Source organism: Sturnira hondurensis, unplaced genomic scaffold, assembly GCF_014824575.4.
Source record: "Sturnira hondurensis isolate 20B ecotype Veracruz unplaced genomic scaffold, ASM1482457v3 Scaffold0004136, whole genome shotgun sequence".
NCBI classification, from domain to species: domain Eukaryota; kingdom Metazoa; phylum Chordata; class Mammalia; order Chiroptera; family Phyllostomidae; genus Sturnira; species Sturnira hondurensis.
Genome location: NW_028076767.1, coordinates 35,145,856 through 35,166,374, shown reverse-complemented (window position 1 = coordinate 35,166,374; position 20,519 = coordinate 35,145,856). Strand labels below are relative to the sequence as shown.

The window sequence follows — 20,519 nt, the reverse complement described above, 5'->3', positions numbered from 1 at the left end:
CTCCATGCTGGTGAGCTCATAGACAGCCTCCATCACTACCGTTGTGGCCATGCCGTTCATGTGTCCATATGCTGGTTCTGGAATGGCCAATGACAAAGAATGGCTAACAACAGTCAGACAGGTAATTTTCTTGACTTGGTTGTTCGATGCCTCTTCAGTGGTTGGTGTTTTCCAGTGGCCACTAATGTGTAATACAGAAATGCTACACTTTCGCCTACTCCCCTGTGTCCATTCCCATGCCACTGTGCAAACCTTCTTGCTTCTAATTTTCTAGTCCTTTTCCTTCCAAGACCCTGACAACTGGTCAGTACCCAGGAATCTCTATGCAAAAGACTCACCTTGGGTCACGTTTTGCACAACAAAAGGAGAGTCAGGTGCATTGCTCTCAGCTCTGACCATTGGGGAGGTTTGTCCTCCCCTCTGTCGTTTAAGGCCACTGCTGTCATTGTCCAGTTTCAGCTTGTTGTGCCCACGTATGAAACTGTGTCATACTTCGTCCCAAGCTGTATGGTTCTGTCTGTCCCGGGCTTATCTACACCATATATCCTAACTATGAAACAAGCCTTGAAAAGCCTTTTCAAAATGACCTTGCATGTGCTGTACCATAAAATCTATATATTTTCTCTTATCTTCATCTGGTACACTTATTTGATGTCTCAAAAAGTAGAACCATATATTCTAATCAATAAACAGAACAAGTGCATACCTTATTCCAAAGTGTCAAACTTGCCACCATTCAGGAATATCTTATGTATGTGCACATTTGCATTTATTTTAAGTTTTAAAAAAGTAAATGTATACATGCCCAGTCCTTGCTTGCATGAATATCTTTCTTGCATTCATCTCACGCAATAACTTCAGTGTCACAGGAATGTTTTTTTAAGAATTAGTTATATTGAAGCAGGCAACACAGAGTTACCTTTGTTTATTTCAAAGGTTGCTGCTTGCCTGAGCTGTTAGATGGTTCGGGGCTCAGGGCGAGGAAACAGGCAAACGTAGGAATCAGGGGGACGCAGAGTCTAGCTCAATGGAAATGCAAGTTTTATGACAAAGCTATGCAAAATCAGAATGAGTTGTATCGAAAGTGAGTGTTCATGGAGGGTTAAACACTGGTGTATCTAACAAAAGGCTCCTGAAGTAATTTTTAAGGGCATTTTAGAGAGAATTCACAGGCAACGTAAAGAGAAGTGGAGAGAGCACCTCTGAAATGACCTAAGAAAGCAGTGCAGCACAGTGTAAAGAACATAAGTTTAAACCAAAACCTAAAAGCAATGTCTGCTTTGTCAAATTGTATCGTTTCCTCCTCTATAATCAGGAATAATAATACTACCCATCTTGCAATGGGTATAATACAAATTATGTGCCTTGCTCTAATGTAATACAAATATGGGTCTAACAGAATGCCTAGCTCAATGAAATTTCTTATTATGCTCTGATTTTATGTAGTTAAACCTTCTGAAGCTGACCACTTTTGATTTTGTTAATATTTAAAAATAGTAATTACATCTAATTTAACCTGATATTAAACAAAACTAGATATTGATAAGTCCTCATTCTTAAAATGCCTAAGATTCTGAGATACAGGTTTAGGATTTTATATTTACAAATGTTTTGATTTCCAAAGATTCATATTGCTTACTACTCATAAAAAAGGCACAGCGGGATCATTTGGAAATGAGATGTTTTCTTTTTAGTTTCATGCCACTGCAAATGATTGAGTTCTGGTCTTAAAAAGCCTTTTTCAAAATGATATTGCTCATGCTACACTACAGAATCCCAAAGTTGCTGGATTAGATAGAATTCCTAAACCCATGTGGCCTGGAAGCCCACGTCACAGAATTTTGGGATCGGGGGAGCACGTGGGTGGAAAAGTCACTATATCTTCCATACCCTAGGCATGTGCTCCGACAAAGCTGATTACCAAGGAGAAATTAGGCAATCCCATTAACTGATGCTGCTCTTGTCACCCGGCTCTCGGGAAGGAGCTGAGAGGAAGAGGGCTATGAATGGATGTTTCTGTCAACTGGAGACTCTCTGTAAGCTGTGGCACCGTTTTCCCAAGGGCAGGAGCTTTAGTATTTGTACTCCATTGTAGTTCAGAGTTGCAATTTTCTATTGTAAGTACTTTCTGCTACTGACATCACGTGAGTTCACTTGGAGCATATACATAGGTATATTTTAAGGCAATCTATTTCCTGACATAAGTAAGTGTTTGGTACTTTAATTATAACTCATCAAGAAAGACCATCTATTTACCTGTCTGTTGATCAAAATTTCTAAATTATGGAGGCAGGAAACCTGTGAATGCCAGCCGTACTTAAAAGAAATAACAATAATTTGCTTATGCAAGAAAATTATAGGGTACACATAATAAGTGATGGTAGATAAAGTTCTACTAAACCATATGGCTGTATCAGTTATAGGATTATTCTAGAACCTACATTTCTAACTGCTCACATTAAACCAGAAAAATCCTACTACCTTAATCTTCGAAAAGAAAAGAAAGCATAAATAGCAAAAAATAAAATAAGTCCCCACACCTAACAGGTGATGGCTTAAATAATAATTTAAACTATATTCTATTACTTCAGCAGAGATATCGCTGTTGATTCTTTTATACTTGGTTCAAGAAAAGAAAAATGGGTTTGTTTTCACATGACAGATACTTAGACACAGGTCTGAAAACTAGAAGGAGTTTCTGTCCCAGCAGGGTTGAGCAGATTAGGCCTGAAGCAGTTTTTATCAATCACCCCACAGATCAAAGCAAAGACTAGGATGCCGTTCTATGAATCATCAGGGTCATTGCCTAGGACTAGGAGAGCAGGGGAGGACACTGGGAAAGCGAAACCAGTGCAGCCAGTTGTCCTTCTGTGAGCACAGCGGATGGTTAAAGTCAGAAGTCACATATGTTGCTTGAAGGGCTGAGGTCCAAACCACAAGGCAGAAGCTGTGAGAATAACACGGGCGGACTCTCACCCCCAGGCTGGGAATGGGAACTGAGCAGAGGTGTCCCGTCGCAGAATCCAAAGGGCAGGTGCTGAGACAACAGAGCTTTTTTGTTTCCAGCCCTTTTGAAAAGTCAACAGAAGATAGTATCTGTGCCTCACTAGCACGGTGAGATTAGAAGCAAGCGAGGGCTGACGGAGAGTTTGCACCTGTCCGACAAGATCTGGAGGCATTCTGATTTCCTAGAGGTCGTTGTAATGGGATTGAGGATGCAGACCAGTCAGAGGATGAATCAGGCTGACTGAGCACTCCCGTACTAACTTATATTGGCCAGGTGGCTTTTTCTGCACAATTTCCTTATTCCTGGACAGGAGAAAGCGCCAGGAATTTGAAATGTTATGTAGAGCAAATGCTGACTTACCCTTTTCAATAGCATTTCCCATGGCAGGTCTAGTTAATGGTATTAAGGACTGGAATTCAGTTTCGTCCTCAGGGAAAGAAAGTGTTGGGCCCGTTTACGCCCTTGATTCAAACGAATGGGAGAGGAACAAGTGAAGAAAAAATGGTTTAATTGAGTCGTTTGTAATTTTGAAAAACTCCATAAACAATTTCCACATTGCACTAAGAAGCCCTCATTTTTCCTTGGCTCCTCCTGCTTCATGATTTCCCATCCCAATCCTTAGTTTTTCCAGAGTGCAAATAAGAGACTGAAAGGCATGACCGCGCACTGTCCTCTTGGGACACCAGCAATACAGCCTCCAGAACCCCAGGCAGGGGCTCCAAGCAGACCACCAGGCAGAACGCCTAAGATTTCCCTTAAGCGATACTATTAAGCTAATGATTTTCTCTGACAGGAAGCTGTTTTCTGATACTGTCTAAAGTCTCCTTTTCCTAATTCCCTTTTCAATTTGTTTTAAATGTATTTATTTATTTGTTGTTCAAGTACAGTTTTCTGACTTTCACTCCCATCCCAGCCCACCCCCCAAGTGCTCCCCACCTCCCTCCCATTTTCACCCCCTTAGTTCTTGTCCATGTGTCCTTTATACTAGTTCCTCCTAACTGCTCACTCCCATGCTTATCTCTTTGTGCCCTGGAAAGCAATCCCGAGCCCCTCATCACTTTTCTATTTTTAGACCAGTTTTTTTTTTGTCAGTCTACCTAGTTAGATGGCTTATATTTAGCTCCTCTTAACATTCTTCCATTAGTCATTCAAACCCGTCATTCCTTTAGTCATTGTTGTTTGTTGGTTGGTTGGTTTTCAGTTTATAAATGCTTGGCTTAAGAATAACAACAGCAGTTCTAGGCACAGCTCATAGGGTGAAGTCAGCAGACACTTTAGTGCATAGAGGGAGTTTACTTAATCCTTGGAATTGATCTACTTTTTCAGTCTTTTGCAACTGTATCTCCTTTAGCCTCCTGCACTCAGCTCTGAGTTCCTTCTATCAATGGCACCTCCCCACCTGGAAGGGCCGTTTCCATGAGACGTTGTTGTGCCTAGAGTGTGCCTGGCACGGTGTTGATCAATGGATAAATAACTAAATGCTTTCAACATTGCTGGTTTAATTATTTTGAAAATTTTTTTCTGGATTTATAACATGTCTTTATTTTTCTTCAGTTTAGATGTGTTATCAGCTAGACTATTACAGTACAATCTCATCCTGTATGAGCGCTTACATGTGTGCTTTTGCATAACATTTGTTGAACCACGCACCAGAAAGTGATTCTTGCCAGAAGATTTCTGGTCTGTTCAGTAACTTAGGAATCAGCCTGTCAGATTTCAACATTTTGTAGATGTGAAAACTGACACTTAGGATTGTAGGCTCCTCAGATTGTAGGAGATATGATATGAAAGTGTTATCATTTTCTCTTTTGTTCACATTTTATTCTTGGTGCTAAAAGATAACACCATGTCGTGTAATTGTCACACAAACCTTTCAAAATGTAGCTGCTGCTTAAAGGGCTAATCTCTGCCTGGGATTTAAATTCTGTGAATTGTAGGCTCTCTGACAACTCAGTGCTGATTCCTGAGATTTCCCAGTGTTCCAAACCTTGCAATCCTGGAGGGAGAAGTTGGCTTCTTAAAGTTTTGAGACTCATTGTAGGTCAGTAAACTGCATCCATCTGAGGTTCTTACTGTGGCCTCTTTTCTGCATATACCTATTTTCCTTGGTGTTACTACCTCTTTGCTTCTACATGAAATTTTGAGATTGGTCACTTGGTGTCGCTGTTGTTAATAGCTTGATTTTCTTGTGTATTCTTTTTCCCATTGCCTTTTTAGCTTTTGTTTTTAAAATGCAGTTCCGTGCAGGATGAGCATCTTTTAAATTCTGCTGTAGGAAAAGTGACTTAATGGCTCTTGACTTACAGATTAATTTTCAACATTAAAAACATTGTAAAAACAGTCTTGTTAATAATGATCATTATCATAATGGCTTGAGGCATAATCATTTACCAACATTAACCGAGTGATTAAAATCTGTCATGAGTTTAATTTGAAAAGATTTAAGTTCTGTTGCAATAAATGGCTAATGATATTAGCTTCATCTTTGTGAAGAGGTCAAAATCTATCATTATATGACTTTGTGCTTCCACTGCTTGATAGAAACTCACTCTTGTTAATAAAGACCATAAGACCTAATATGCCTATTGTTTACTAAGCAAGTGACTTTCTCTATATTAGTACTGAATTGGGCCATATGGTGAGCCATGTACTGGCAATCGTCACTCTTTTATGGACCTGCTATTTGAAAATTTATTATTTCACAAGGCAAGCGACCTTAACAGATGTTAAGATTAATGACCATGGTCAATAAAACCTCTAGGGAAGGTAAAACATTCTAGTTTTATGACTCATGTTTATTAAAACTAGATGTGATATTTACAATGAGGTTTTCTGGCAACATACTTTCTATTTTTTAAAAGATTTTATTTATTTATTTTTAGAGAGAGAGGAAAGGAAGCAGAAAGAGGGAGAGAAACATCAATGTGGGTTGCTTCTCATGTGCCCCAACCCCAGGGCTCGAAACCCAAGCACGTGCTCTGACTGGGAATCGAACTGGTGATCTTTGGTTCATAGGTTGGGACCCAATCCACTGGGCCACACCAGCCAGGGCTATAGTGAGGGTTTTTTTCCATAACTTTACAATTATGCCTTTAAAAAGTGTCTAGTCTAAAATTTAGCAGTAACTAAATATTTTGTCTCAAGTGCCAAAATCTAAAAAAAGGTACAGTGCTAAATTTTTTTCCCACAAAAAAACCTGCTTCTGGACTTTAAATTGACTTACTTCTTCAATTATTTACTTTGATAAATCATGAAAAAATCTTAACCTTGGAGGGTACATACCCAGTAGATACCCCACAATAATAATCTTACTTCCAAGCTAATTTAAAAAGATAGGAGGGGAAAGCACCCACAACAAACAATAACCCTCCACTCAAACAAATAAACTTTGGCAGCTGTGGAAGGGAGAAAACCCACATGTCTTAATGGGTGCTCTTCCATTTCCAGAGGTTTTTCCCAAAGGAAGCAACCAAGTAAATATCTGTCACTGATTAATATCAGAAATTAGCCTTCCACAGGCTTGTGGATGAATTTGGAGTTTTACGCCTGTATTAGCTGTTCCCGCCTCAAAACAGTCCAACATTGTTATTTCCGTTTTTCAAAGAGCCAGAGACTCCAGATGGAGAATTTACGTGCTCGAGATTGTTTACTCCGTGGGTAAGAAGGCATGTCAATCAGCCAATAAAATGCTAGCAAGAAATGTAGATACTTGTCCTGTAATCAGTTCCTTTCAACTGTTTTCAAAACTCCAGTTCTTTAGAATGCCAGTCTCTGAGCATGCCAGCAGTTTGGATAAGTAAAGAGTGAAAAAAAAATCCCCTTGGGAGAATCAGAGAATTTAAAATTTATACACAGAATTTGCTATACTGTTTTAATAAAAGAAAAATCACAAATTTGTAGTCAAATTACAAGGTTTGCTTAGCTTCACTAAGCTTAAGCCATTCACTCACTAATTTAGAATAGCTGCGGAAGACCCACTCTCTATAAGGTGTGGTATCGCCAAGGCGAACACTCTGACTCACGGTACTGCCTCTGCCCCCACCCCGCCACAAACGCTTGTGTTACGCGCTTAAAAAAACGTGTCTTTTAGTTGGACTAAAGACAAAATAGCAAATTTTAGAATGGAAGCAACGTAAGAGAGAATTTAAATGAGGAAAACACATCCTATAAAAAGTAGCGTTACTTTTTCAAGATCTGACATCTAGACGGGGGCAGAAAGAAGTTGAATGTGAGTTTTTTGGAGTTTACCCTGTTATACAATTGTCCTTCCCAAAGACCACTGAAACATTTTCTTTGTATATTAAAAAATAAACATCTTTAAATTGTATTTTATTGTTAATGCTGCTAGAGTGGTCCCAATTTTCCTCCTTTGGCCACTTCTGCCCCAACTCCCATCATCCATGTATCAAAATAGGGACTTTACTTCCCCAAACTTATACATAAAAAAGTATATGCTGAGACAGATTTCTTTATCTGTACCTGAGGGATAGCGTAGCAAAATGTAACAGTGATTTATGTTTGTATTAATGTTCGTCTCAGCACCAACTACCCGGTGAAATTTTATGTGACTTAAAGATACGAGAACTGTGCTCTCTGGGTTTGTGGAGCTTCAGTGATGACTCACACAGTTTTGTGCACTGAAATTTTCCCCTTTTCGAGTACAGGAAGGACAGCACATCCTTCTACAAGAATTAATGGCTGTCCGTTTGTCCTGCGGTTGTAGATTTATCACTCCTAATCACAAAGGGCTTTCGTTTGTTGCTGCTCTTCGCTGTAGTGATTCAGCACCTTTTGACCATTAGAAGTTTACAAGTTCCACATTTGAAGGTGTGTAAAACTTTTACTTTCTTCCTAAGTGTTAATATTTTAAGATAATTACAATAATATATATGATGATATGAAAATGGCAGTAAGACAAAATCCAGGGTTTGTTGGAGCGAAACGGAGGATGCAGACACAGAGAAGGGTACCCAGTTGCTGGCCCATTAAGCTTGCATGCAGAGGTCTGACCACTTATCTGCTTAATTTCCTGCCAGCCAGACATGATCACATCAATTTCCTTTACAAGCAAGTATTCCACAGTCACGACTTGCAGGGAGAGCAAAGTCGTTTGAGACTTTGAACACACCAGGACCAGGAGTTAACTGGGACTCTCTAGTGGGAAGGAAAAACAGCACCTACTGTGCTTGGGGAAGCCTCGGTGTGAGGAGTGTGGTGCGTGCCACGCGGTGGAAGGGACCTCATAAAAAACTCAGACATCTCAGGAATTAAAGCATGTATGTTTTGTTTGGTTTTCATGTTTCACAGAGAAAACATTTTCCAAAGGAAATGAATTTTAAAAAATGTTAATCCTCAAACAAACAAATAGACAAACAAAAAAGCCTGGCCCTTGTCTTTATGGCCATACAACTTCCCTCAGCCAGGGGAAACAATTACACCGCTCTGCACGCTCATTCATTTTTCTTTTAAAATTCTTTGCATTTCTTGATCACTTTGTTACCTCTCTGTAGAAATTACTACATAAGGGTGCCTGGGTTTGAAGATTATAGAGTTGGATTCACATGCTCTCTCCTGCGATTTGCGTCCTTCCTTCCACACTGTGTTTCTAATGGGCTCGTCTGTGCTGACGCTTGGAGCGTGTGCCTTCCCTCCGCCCTGTGGTCCTCCTTCCATGTGACGCCAGCAGATTCATTGTTCTGTCCTACGATTTATGTACACGTGAATTATGTTCAGCATTTTGTTGTTGTGGGCAAAACTGCTTTGTAGCATATTCTCGTACGTGTCTCCAGACTCACATGTGTAACAGTTTTTCTAAGTCATGTATCTAAATATGAAATTGCTGGACCAGAAGGTACTTTTTCCAAAGTCGTTGTGTAAATTAGTCACCCACAAGCAGTGGATGAAATCTCTGTTGCTCCAAACTTGCCAAGACTCGATATTTTCCAAGTTTAAACAATTTTGGCAAGCTGAAAATGAAAACACAGCCTTTCCTTGTGGTTTTAATTCACATGTCTTTGATTTCTAACAAGGTTACTTATTTGTGATTTTGCCCACTTTCCTATTGCATTCTTCTTTTCCCATTGATTAGAGATTTCATTTAAATATTCTGGATTCTAGGCCTCTGTTGGTTATATTGTAAAAGTATTTTCTGCCAGTTTGTGACTTGATTTTTCCTTTTCTTATGGTATTGTACATATTATGAACAGATGCTTTCAATACTAATACAGTAAAAATTATCAATTGGCTCCTATATAAATTGTGTTTTTCCTGTCTTGTTTAAGAAATATTGCCTAATTTGGAACTCAAAAAGAATTCTACTATTTTTTTAAAGTTCTAAAGTTTTCACTTTCACTTCTAAGTCCTTAATTCGTTTGGAATTATTTTTTGCTATGATGTAATGAAGGGGCCTACTTGTAAACCTGTATGGATACCTAATTGTTCCACAATTTTGTGTGTTTTTGATATTAAGGGAATATTCTACAGGGTGAGAGATGAAAAGAAATTTGATTTGTAGAAAGTCAGCTCTTTCAATGATGGGCAAATTAAGGAATACGAGAAGCTGGTAGAGGAAAATATTGAGTAGTTCATCCTTTCCCTGCTCAACTGTGTTGCCAGCTTGATCATATGTCAGATTTCCTTCTATGTGTGAGTCGGTTTCTTGGTATTCTGAACTACTGCAGCCAATTGCATTAAAAAATGTTGAATACATACTACACAACAGGTAGCGTTCTAAACCCTGGGGTCACCGCCTGGAAGGACAAGGAATCTCTGCCTTTGTATAGTTTGTGCCGTAGCAGGGACACAGCCACTGAGGAGATGGTAAACAAGGGAAAGGCGTGTCAGAGGCTGGACCTGCAGTGGAGGAACTCAGGTAGAGACGGGAAAAGGACTCAAAAACCAGAGGATGAGGAAAAGAGCGGCAGGGGCTGGAAGAGCAGACGCTGCTGTTTTAGGTAGGGGCCTTTGAGACCAAGATGGCATTTGAGCAGAGGACTGAAGGAGGTGACGTGAGGGTGTGAGCTGTGTTGAGAGCCATTATACCACTAATGTGCTGTTAGCTGTTTCTGTACTTGTCCATTCCTGCGTGAATTCCTGCCTAAAATTCCCTGGCTTTATGATAAATCCTCATGTTCAGCCTGAGTCTTTTGTCGGTGAGTTCTTCTTCCACTGAGCTTCATCTGCTCCGAACTAACAATTTAATTTCACATTTAAATATCAGAATCAATGCCAAAACAAACAAGAAGAAAACAATCCTATTTGAATTTTAATTGTATTCACATTGAATGTACAGGTTAATGTAGGAAACACTGGTACCTTTGTACCACTGTGTATCCCTAATCATGAATATGGTACATCTTTCTATTTATGTAGCTTGTCTTTCCTGACCTTTGACTGATTTTATACTTTTTCCCATTGAGGCCTTGCATATCTTTTCATAGATTTACTCCTAGGAAATTTATAATTTTTGTTTCTACTCTAAGCGGTATATATTTTACTGTGGTAAAATATACATAACATAAAATTTACCATTGTAACCATTCTTAAGTGTACGATGCAGTGGCATTAAATGCATTTGCAATGCCGTGCCGCCATCACCACCATCCGTCTCCATAGTTCCCCTTCCATCTCTGACAGCAGCCCCGCCCAGTAAATAACGGCTCGCGACTGCCCTCATGCCCACCAGCCCTGGCCACCTCCACCGTGTTTTTTGTCTCTTGAACTTGCCAATTCTAGGTGACTTGTATAAGCGAAATCATTCCGTGACTGGCTTATTTCACTTGGCACAATGTTTTTAAAGGCAACTATGTTGTGACATTGTATCACGCTTCTATTCTTTTTTAAGGTTAGTAATATTCCATTGTAGGTATGTACAATTCTTCCATTGTATGTGTATACTACTTATTTTGATCCGTTGATGGAAAGGTGGGTTACTTCCATCTTTTGGCTGTTGTAAATAATGCTGCTATGAACCTAGGTTCAGGAACCTGTTTGAGTCCTGGTTTCCAGTTCTTTTGAATGTGTACTTAAGAGTGAAATTGCTGGGTCACATGGTAATTCTGTATTTAATTTTTTTAGAAACTACCAAATTATTTTCGACAGTAACTGAACTATTTTACATTTCTGCTAGTAATGCCAGGGTGTCCCAGTTTTTCCACATTCTAACCAACACTCGTAATTCGCCACCCTTTTCAGTAATAGCCATCCTAGTAGGCGTGCAATGCTATCTCGCTGTGGTTTTGCTTTGCGTTTCCCTAATGACTAGTTCTGTTGAGCACTTTCTCATGTGTTTATTGGCCGTTTGAACGTTTTCTTTGGAGGAATGAATATTCTAGTCTTTTGACCAATTTTTAATTGGGCTTTTTTGTTGTTGAATTATAGTTCTTTACATTATTTTGAATATTAATCCCTTATTAGACATACGACTTATGAACATTTTTCCTATTCTAGAGATTGTCTTTTCACTCCCTTGACAGTGTCCTTTGATGCACAAAAGTTTTCATTTGATGAAGGATATTTTTCTATGCTTTCTTTTGTTGCCTGTGCTTCTGTTGTCGTATCCAAGAAATTACTGACAATTCAGTGTCATGAGGATTTTTTTCTGTATTCTTCTAAAAGATTTTTAGCTCTAATATTGAGATTTTTTTACCCATTTTTGAGTTAACTTTTACATATAATATAAGGTATAAATCATATATACATACATTTTTGAGACGATGGCAAGTATCTTTCCAATTTTTTCTTGGTTTAATATTTTTACATCATGTAAATATTAATAATCACAAAAGAAAGTGTTACTCTTTCCATTTGGGGGGTAAATAAATAAACGTTAAAAACCAGAGGATGAGGAAAAGGACTCAAGAGGGAAACTTCCCAGGTCCCCTTGACGAGTGACCACGCCCCTTTTGCTGGTGCGGGCCTGACTCAGGCAGTAGCTGTGGGCGTAGTCAGAGCAGTTGGGCAGGAGGGCAGCCTGGCCAGCGATCTCCTGAGTCTGCCCAGAGAGCTCGGAAGGCCAAGTGAATGTTACCCCAATGTCTGCCACCCCATCTTAATCTGTAGTGGAAGGACGGTCTCAGAGCTGTTTGTCTCAACTGACTATTTCAGTATAATAGTAAGAGACAGTTAATAATTATGCATCGTGAAACCTTCAGAAGGAAAACCTGCAGAAGGCAGCTTGGGGACCATTTGTTTTGTGTGTGTTTGCATGGCAGTTTTTAAGTTATTAGTTCTTAAAATCAGGACATTTTCATGGAAACAACCTGACCAAAAACGTGTCACAGAATTTTGGGGTCCATTAAATGTATCACAGAATTTTGAGGTCCACAGTTTAATGAGAAAATAAATAAAATCTTAAATAAGTGCTATATATGTTTAAAGAAAACATTTTCTAACTGTTGCTATAGTACATGTGAGTGCAAAAAAGCACTTTACTCCTTTTTTTAAACATATAACATAGATATAGAATAGTTCAAAACCATAAGTATACAGAGCAACAAATGTTCACAAAAGGAATCTATCTGCGTGACCAACACCCACAGGAAAAACCCAGCTATTTACCAGGCACCCTAGGAGGCCCTCCTTCCCTCTTCCAATCACTCCCCACCCCAAGAGTAACTAACATCCTGGTTTCTTTTTTAAGGCTTTTTGATAGGTATCCATCGTGAAATGATTCCAATATCCAGATTTCCGATACCACACATTATTGTGCTTGTTTCTGAAACTTAAAAAAATGGAATCATATTATATGCACCGTTTCTAATCTGATCTTTTTCTGTTCAAAAATGTTCGTGAGTCTTCCAAATTGTTACTTTCTATTGTAGTTTACTCCTCATTACTGCACAGTATTTCTCTGCATGAATACACTACACTCTACATATGCATTTTGCTGTCCATGGGCATTCTGGTGGTCCAGTTGGGAACTACCAAAACAGTGTTGCTATGAATATTTATGGGAGCACATATTACCATTTCTGTGGGTGTACTAGAGTGGAAAACTGGGTCATAAGTTGTGTACATGGTCAGCACGGGTATATACTGCCAAAAGTTTTTCGAGGATTTGCCTGGCACACAGTTTTACTCTTTTTGTAGAGGAACGAAAGGCATAACTTTTTAATGAATATTTCAGGTTCTATAACAAGTAACTGTAGGTTGGCAGAGATGTGGCATATTTCTACACAAGGAGACTTTCCAACTCAACCTCAATCACATCTGTTTTTTAGAGACAGCCATGATTAAAGCTCTGCTATTTTTTTTGTAATTGCGTTAGGTGGTAAATTGAGAAATAGGTGAGTTGGAAATGGTAAGATCTTTATAAAAATTCATGATCAATTCTATAACTTTGGTGAGTTTTTTATGTTACAAGACGTAACCTATGCATACAAAAAATAAGTTGGAGTTTTAAGACACTCAGTTCTTTCAAGGCCAAGAAAATTTACATAGGAACAAAGGAAGATGGGAAAGGAAGACCTCATGGACTGTCCCCGCCAACATTGCTACCCTTAACTCTCTTGCCCCTGCCCTAGAGCCCCTTACACACCTACTGTCCTCTATGACTTCCATGTCTGTCACAGTCACCGTGTGTCTTCTGCTGCTGTGTTTTTGTACAGACTGCTCTGCCTCTGCCTGAAATGCATTCCTGCCCTCTTCCTCCTTCACCCGACCCCTCGAACTCACTGCCTGGCCCTGGGTTAGGCTTTCCTTAGGAAGCCATTCCTAAGGGAGGCGCCTGATCTCTTGCCCCAGATTCCCTACCCTACCCATTTTCCAGTTCATGCTGTAACTGCCTATCTACTGTAGTCTTTATAATGGTACTGTCATAGCTGTTGGGTAAATGAAATTTAAAAGTCTCAGGTATGTTACACACCTGGACAACATTGGGATGACTGCCTGCTGCCAGGTTAAAAAGAGCTGCCCTGAATCCTGGGGCCCTAAGTACCTGGTGTTCTTGGGCGTGCCACAGTTTCAGGGCTGGTCTCACTAGAGTCTCTGAAGTTGCCCCTCCTTGAGTTTTTAGTATTTTCTGCCAACCTCTGGTTAAGTCACTATAGACTGCTCCACCCTGTACTCAGGAGTCTAAGGGCTAAAATAAGAAGAAATTCTTACCCTCAGAAATACGTGTTTCTGGAAATCTCGCTACGTATCTGAGACTCGGATACCTATTTTAGGTAGATCTGTACAATGGAAGGCCTATTTCTGAATTAAGGAAACTTTCATGGGTTCTCTGTACTTCTTACACCTTATTGCTGATGAAGAGGAGAATATCTTTTTAAAATTTATACATTGTAGAATGAATATGATATAGCTCTCCTTCTATCCTGCCAAGTCCCATGGTAGAATTTGAGGCTTCATTCCCTAGCATTTTTGCCTTATATATAAAGCGATTTTCCCTTCCCCCAAAGATGCAGCCACATTTTTCTTGTCTTTGCAGGGTACTAGAGTCATTTGAGTCCTTCTCTCTGTTCCTTCCTCATCAGAAGCTAGCATCCAAACATCTCTTCTGGTCTCCCTGTCGCTGCTGCAATGCTCTCCTCTGCTAGAATGTTGCCACTTTGACCTCTCTTGCCTCACTAGTGTGTGTGATTGAGTGGAAGTGTAGCAGCAATGACGTCACTGCCATATTCACTTTGGTGGTTGACATCTGAGGTTATCAATGGAGGCATTGTGAAAAGCCATGCAGGGTCAAGTTCAGAAGGTTTATGAATTCTCAAAGGCCTCACTTGCTTCACAGGCTGTAAAGAGAACCTCAAATGCTATGTTCTTAAGTTCAGTGCTGCTATTAAACATTCCCATTCATTTCTCCTTGGAGCTGGGCTGAGAAAGAATTGATACAAAAACAAAGATAAATGATGGAATGCATTCTCTTTAATGATGTGCTACATCAGGGAAAATGATCTGAGAACTAATTGTTCTCAATCTTGGCAGCCCACTGAGTTTCAAACAGACCTATGGAAAGCATAGGAATGAAACAGCCCTGAAAGTACTGGTAGCTGCTCTTGATACACCGGAATGTCTTTGTTTCTTGCAGAGCCCTGCAGGGGTGGAGTGGACACAAATCCCCCAGGCAGGCTGTCCTCAGGCACTGACCAAGGCTCCTAATTCTAAAACACTTCACTGGTACATCTTAGTCTCAACCCTGACAACTCAGTCACTTTATCAAGTCTGTGTTCAGAGATTTTCCCCATGGTTTTGCAAAATACCAGATGATGGGGCCAATTATGGATACATAAGGAATTACCTAAATATTTACATAGGAAAGCTGACATCTTCCAGATTCACCTACTCTGAAATATCTTCCCTTCATCACCTGCAGAAGAGGGCTTGGAATTCCCAGCCTTCGGGACATTTCTTTGAGTTAAAATATAGTCTACTGGAGATTCCCACAGGAGGTTCCCCCTAAAACGTGTTGACAGAAAGGAGGAGGCATCGCGTCTAGCCCTATCACATGAAACTTACCAGTAATAAACACATATAAATGTATTGGGTTTGGGTTCAGGTTTGGTTCGGCTTGGTTTAAATTTTGCATATAATTTATTGGAATCACTGGTGTCATCTTGGAAGAATATATGTAATGGTACCAGGAAGATTTAGTTCTTCCGCTGCTTAGAGACTGGTCACACTTCCCTCTAGGGTAGTACCAAAAGCACAGTCTGGAAGCAGGAAGAAATACAGCACCCACAGAACAGAACATCTGGGTCAGCGTGCAGGTGAGAACACACACAGATGTTGGGAAGGCCACTGAAATCACACTATCCTGGTTTGGGGAAAAGAATCCTGAAAGACAGCACAATCTCTAGACTGGGTTGTGGGGCCTCGGACAGCATGCTCACTTTGGCTTCTTCATAATGTTGCTGAAATGACTTCCATGTCCCGCCAACTTTGAGGTGAAACCTAATGAGCACTGTAGTATGCTGGATGTTGGGTAATTGTAGCAACAATGAACCTCATCATTTTCTGGGGAGGCTTTTTCTTCGGCTCTGCTGCCTCAGGCATTTGGGAAAAATGGTTTAATTTAGAATTTAGGCATCAATCAAACATCTATCAAAATATAGCTATCTTTAAGACAATTATCTTTCCATAGCTCTCGAGTTTTACTCAAAAGTATCAATCAGCCCTAGTTGGGTGGCTCAGTTGGTTGGAGTATCGTCCTATGCAACAAAATGTTGTGCGTTCCATTCCTGGTCAGGGCACATACCTAGGTTATGGGTTGGATATCCAGTCGGGGCATGTACAGGAGGCAACCAATTCATGTTTTCTGTCTGTCTCTCTGTCTCTCTGTCTCTCCTTCCCTGTCTCTCTCTTTCTCTGTCCAGTGAACATATATGTTCAGCTAGGGTTTAAAAAAAGTATCAATTAAATTTGCAAGCCAGACACAAAAGTGTGCTGTGTGCCATGACCCTGAATTCAAATGCTGAGTTCAACTTAGAAACATATAAAGTGGATTGCTGGAACTCTCCAAAGCCTCAACATATGTGGTGTGTGTGGGGGGTGGGGAGGGAGGCGGATTTATACTTTTGTATAGGCTTCCACAACAGGAAAACATGTGGAGGCAAAAACGAGGTGTTGCCTTTCTGCGCCCCTTATCTTGCTTGGCCTCCTTGCTAGCTAGATAGAGTGCTAATCTGTAGACCACGGCAGGGCTCATGTTTCACTGGAAGGGGCTGCTTTTTCCTGAGAGAGAGGGACAATCCTTTTTTCCTGGGCACAAGTAATAAATCTTGTTTCCTCTTGTTCCATTTTGCAATTTGGTTTGATTCTTTATAAAAAGGGATTTGACAGTAGTCTCAATTAAATACATGTAAGGAAAAGAGAAATCACATCTACCTCTATGACTCCAAAAAGATAAGAAGTACCAATTTACCTCCCATTTCTGCTCCTTTCACATGAACACAGTACAACGGTCCTAGCTCTTTGGAGAAAAGCCACCAAATAAATTTAATAAAAGCTCAAAATTTCTTACCACATCTATTTCATCTGTGGTTTGTAAAGGAGTTTAAGTTTAAGTTTTTGATGGTCTGCTTGTTCTGCATTCTCAGGTCAAGCTCCTCTGACTACCATCCCCCTCCCAAATATCCAAAACAATTATAGTTCCTTCATTCTGATGGAGAAGTCAGAAACTCGAAGAAGACATTTCTGGTTAAAAGAATGCATGTCAAATATGATACTTCCAGAGGAGGAAATTACTATGAATACATTCGAATAAGAGATTTTTGAGATCTAATAAACATATATGTCATTTGAAACACGACCAAATTTATAATCTGCTAAATTCCTAATTTACCTCTTCTGTGTGTCCATGTACACATTTGTCTGGAGTAACTGAGCATGGGGAAGACAAGGGAATCGAAAGATCAGGACCTTACCTGCCTTACTAAATACTGATCTTAGTGTTTTTCTTTAAACCTATAAATAAGAAGTGCTGATTTTTAAAGTGATAATTAAAGAATAAAAGGCACTGTGATTTGGTCCTCCAGCTCTGGCCCGAGGTATTTGAAGCATGGGTGTGTCAGAGAGAAAATCCACCACAGCTCACATGTGAAAATGGGTTTACCTGTGGATATGTCAACTATGAGACTGCTGTTCACCTCGATCAGAGGCCACATCTTGGATTCCTTACCTTGGTGTACACTGCCATTTTGTAGTCATACCTACCATACAGAATAAAGACTTTTCCTGAAAGAACGTGGCCCAACAGCCGTCAGTCATGACTTTCAGAGACAGAAGGTGAACCGTGCAGCATTTTGGCACGATGAGACAAGCTGAGTGACTTCTACAGAGTAATGATGACAATAACTTAGGTTACACACCTCGGCCTTTATGTCCTATCCTTTCATTACTCCATCTGAAGTCACATTTACACTCTATAACTCTAGACACACAACATCTTATATTTCGAGAGATGAATGAAATGAGAAATTCCAGGCTCCTTGTATTCCCAGAGCTAATAATGTGGTTCTGAAGAAAAGGCAATTTATAAGGTGACCCTGAGAACAGCATGGAGGTTGGTCAAAGAAGTTTAATTTAACGTGACCCATCAATCCTAGCACACTCAATCCCTTCCTAAATAATTTTCATTTCCAGTCTGTAAAACCCTGCAGCGGAATCGGTTGCATAAGTTTACTAGGTTATTCCTCTTTTAGTTTTATTAAGCTTGTCCCCTTCAGTCACCAAAAAGACTCATTAATTCTCAAATTCCAGGACAGAATGAACAAGTCTATTTTAACCCTTCATTATTTCAGAGACTGCAATAGTCTCACCTTTAAGTTCATGCTTTTATTCTAAACTGTCCCCCTGAAAGCCCCCTTTGGCACCAAGAGCTGAGTTAACCCTTCGTTGGCTTTTCTCGGGCTCTGTGTTCACCCTGAGCACCCTGCCAACGACAGCTTCATGGGCTAAATCAGTCCAATGGATGAAAAATATGAAATACTTAGATTTCTTCATAAACTTGGTAGATATTGCCACTCAGAAGGGGGCTGCTGACCATGGAATGGGAGGGGAATGAAAGGTACCACAGGAGGAGAGAGAAAGGAGAAAAGGGAAGAGCTGGGTGAGGGAAGGTCAAGAGCTCAGAACTGGAAAGAGTGGTGAGCCAGGTCAGGTGTGCAGTAGAGAAAAAAAAGCTGCAGGAAGTAATAAACCAGGAAAGTGGGGACATGGAGGACCAAATGAAAGAAGAGAAAAAGCACATGTTTTCAGTCATTCTTCTCTCAGGGGCTGCGTACATTTCCAAGAGTTTAATTCCTGCCCCACCTGAACTGAATTCAGAGACCTTCATCTCCAAAACATATCACCGAGTCCCCTGGATGAAGAGAACAACAGCCCTCGTCATGACGGCCTCTTGCTCTGAGCTTTAAATGAGCTTGAGTTGGGACAGTTGAGGGTGTGTGTCCACATTTTTAACTATGTGAGGGCTATACGATGGAATACCAGGAAGTGTCAGATTCTCCCACTAAATAGCCCTCAGTGAGAGGTTGGGTACACTGGGTTTGGGTTAGAATAGCTAATGTTTACTGGACTCTATGAGCCGGTTACTATGCTTCCATCTGGAGCGAAATATTCTTTTTTTTTAAAAAAAAAATATTTTATTGATTATACCATTACAGTTGTTCTATTCCCCCCTTCAATCCCCTCCACCCACACCCTCCCTCCCCCACCATTCTCCCCCCCTTAGTTTATAACCACGTGTCTCAAGTTCTTTGGATTCTATATTTCCCCCACTATTCTCGCCCTCCCCCCTATCTATTTTCTGCCTAATATCTATGCTATTTTCTGTGCCTTCTCCCCTCTTCTCCCCCTCCCACCCCCCTGTTTCTAACCCTCCATGTGTTCTTCATTTCTATGGTTCCACTCCTGATCTAGCTGTCTTCTTGGTTTGCTTTTGTTTTAGGTGTGGTTGTTAATAACTGTGTGTTTGCTGTCCTTTCACTGTTCATCTTTTTCATCTTCTTTTTCTTATATAAGTCCCTTTAGCATTTCATATAATAAGGGCTTGGTGATGATGAACTCCTTGAACTTGACCTTATCTGAGAAGCACTTTATCTGTCCTTCCATTCTAAATGAAAGTTTTGCTGGATAAAGCAATCTTGGCTGTAGGTCTTTGGATTTCATGACTTGGAATACTTCTTTCCAGCCCCTTCTTGCCTGTAAGGTCTCTTTTGAGAAATCCGCTGACAGTCTGATGGGTACTCCTTTGTAGGTGACTGTCCCCTTATCCCTTGATGCTTCTAGGATTCTCTCCTTCATTTTGGTCTTGGCTAATGTAATTATGATGTGCCTTGGTGTGTTCCTTCTTGGGTCCAACTTCTTTGGCACTCTCTGAGCTTCCTGGATTTCCTGGAAGTCTATTTCCTTTGCCAGACTGGGGAAGTTCTCCTTTATTATTTGTTCAAATACGTTTTCCACTCGTGGCTGTTTCTTTCCCCCTTCTGGTACCCCTATAATTCGGATGTTGGAACGTTTAAAGATGTCCTGGAGGTTCCTAAGCCTCTCCTCATTTTTTTGAATTCTCATTTCTTCATTCCTTTCTGGTGGGATGTTTTGTTCTTCCTTCTGGTCCATTCCATTGATTTGTGTCCCCGTTTCCTTTCCATCACTATTGGTTTCCTGTGCATCTCCCTTCATTTCAATCAGTCCAGCCCTCACACGTTCCTCTAATTTGTAACTTTGTTCCTCTAATTTGTGACTATAATCAACCAGTTCTGTGAGCATCCTGATAAATAGTGTCCTGAATTGTGCTTCTGAGAGGCTGGCAATTTCTCGGTCGCTTAGAGTTATTGGCTCTGGGACTTTGAGTTCTTCTTGTGCCATCTTTCGGGTTGTTCGTGCCTGTTCCATAGCAGGATCAGAGCCCTAAAGTGTTCACTAGAACAGGGCAACTCAGTTGCTGGGTTGTGACGCTGTATGTGGGGGTGGGGTCAAAGAGGGACTATCTCGTCCTATCCGCTGCCTGCCACCATGGCCCTCACCGGTGCCGCAGTTGCTGCCGTCACTGGGCCCACGCGTTTCGTCCCACTGC

General features: G+C 40.4%; 1 long non-coding RNA gene across 1 annotated transcript; it reads left to right on the top strand.

Moving 5' to 3' along the window:
* The first annotated feature begins 357 nt into the window (after positions 1 to 357).
* LOC118985928 (uncharacterized) lies at positions 358 to 12,289 on the top strand. Its single transcript, XR_005066234.1, has 3 exons — positions 358 to 369; positions 4,567 to 4,570; positions 12,182 to 12,289. It is a non-coding gene; the product is annotated as an uncharacterized LOC118985928 (long non-coding RNA).
* Positions 12,290 to 20,519: the final 8,230 nt, after the last annotated feature.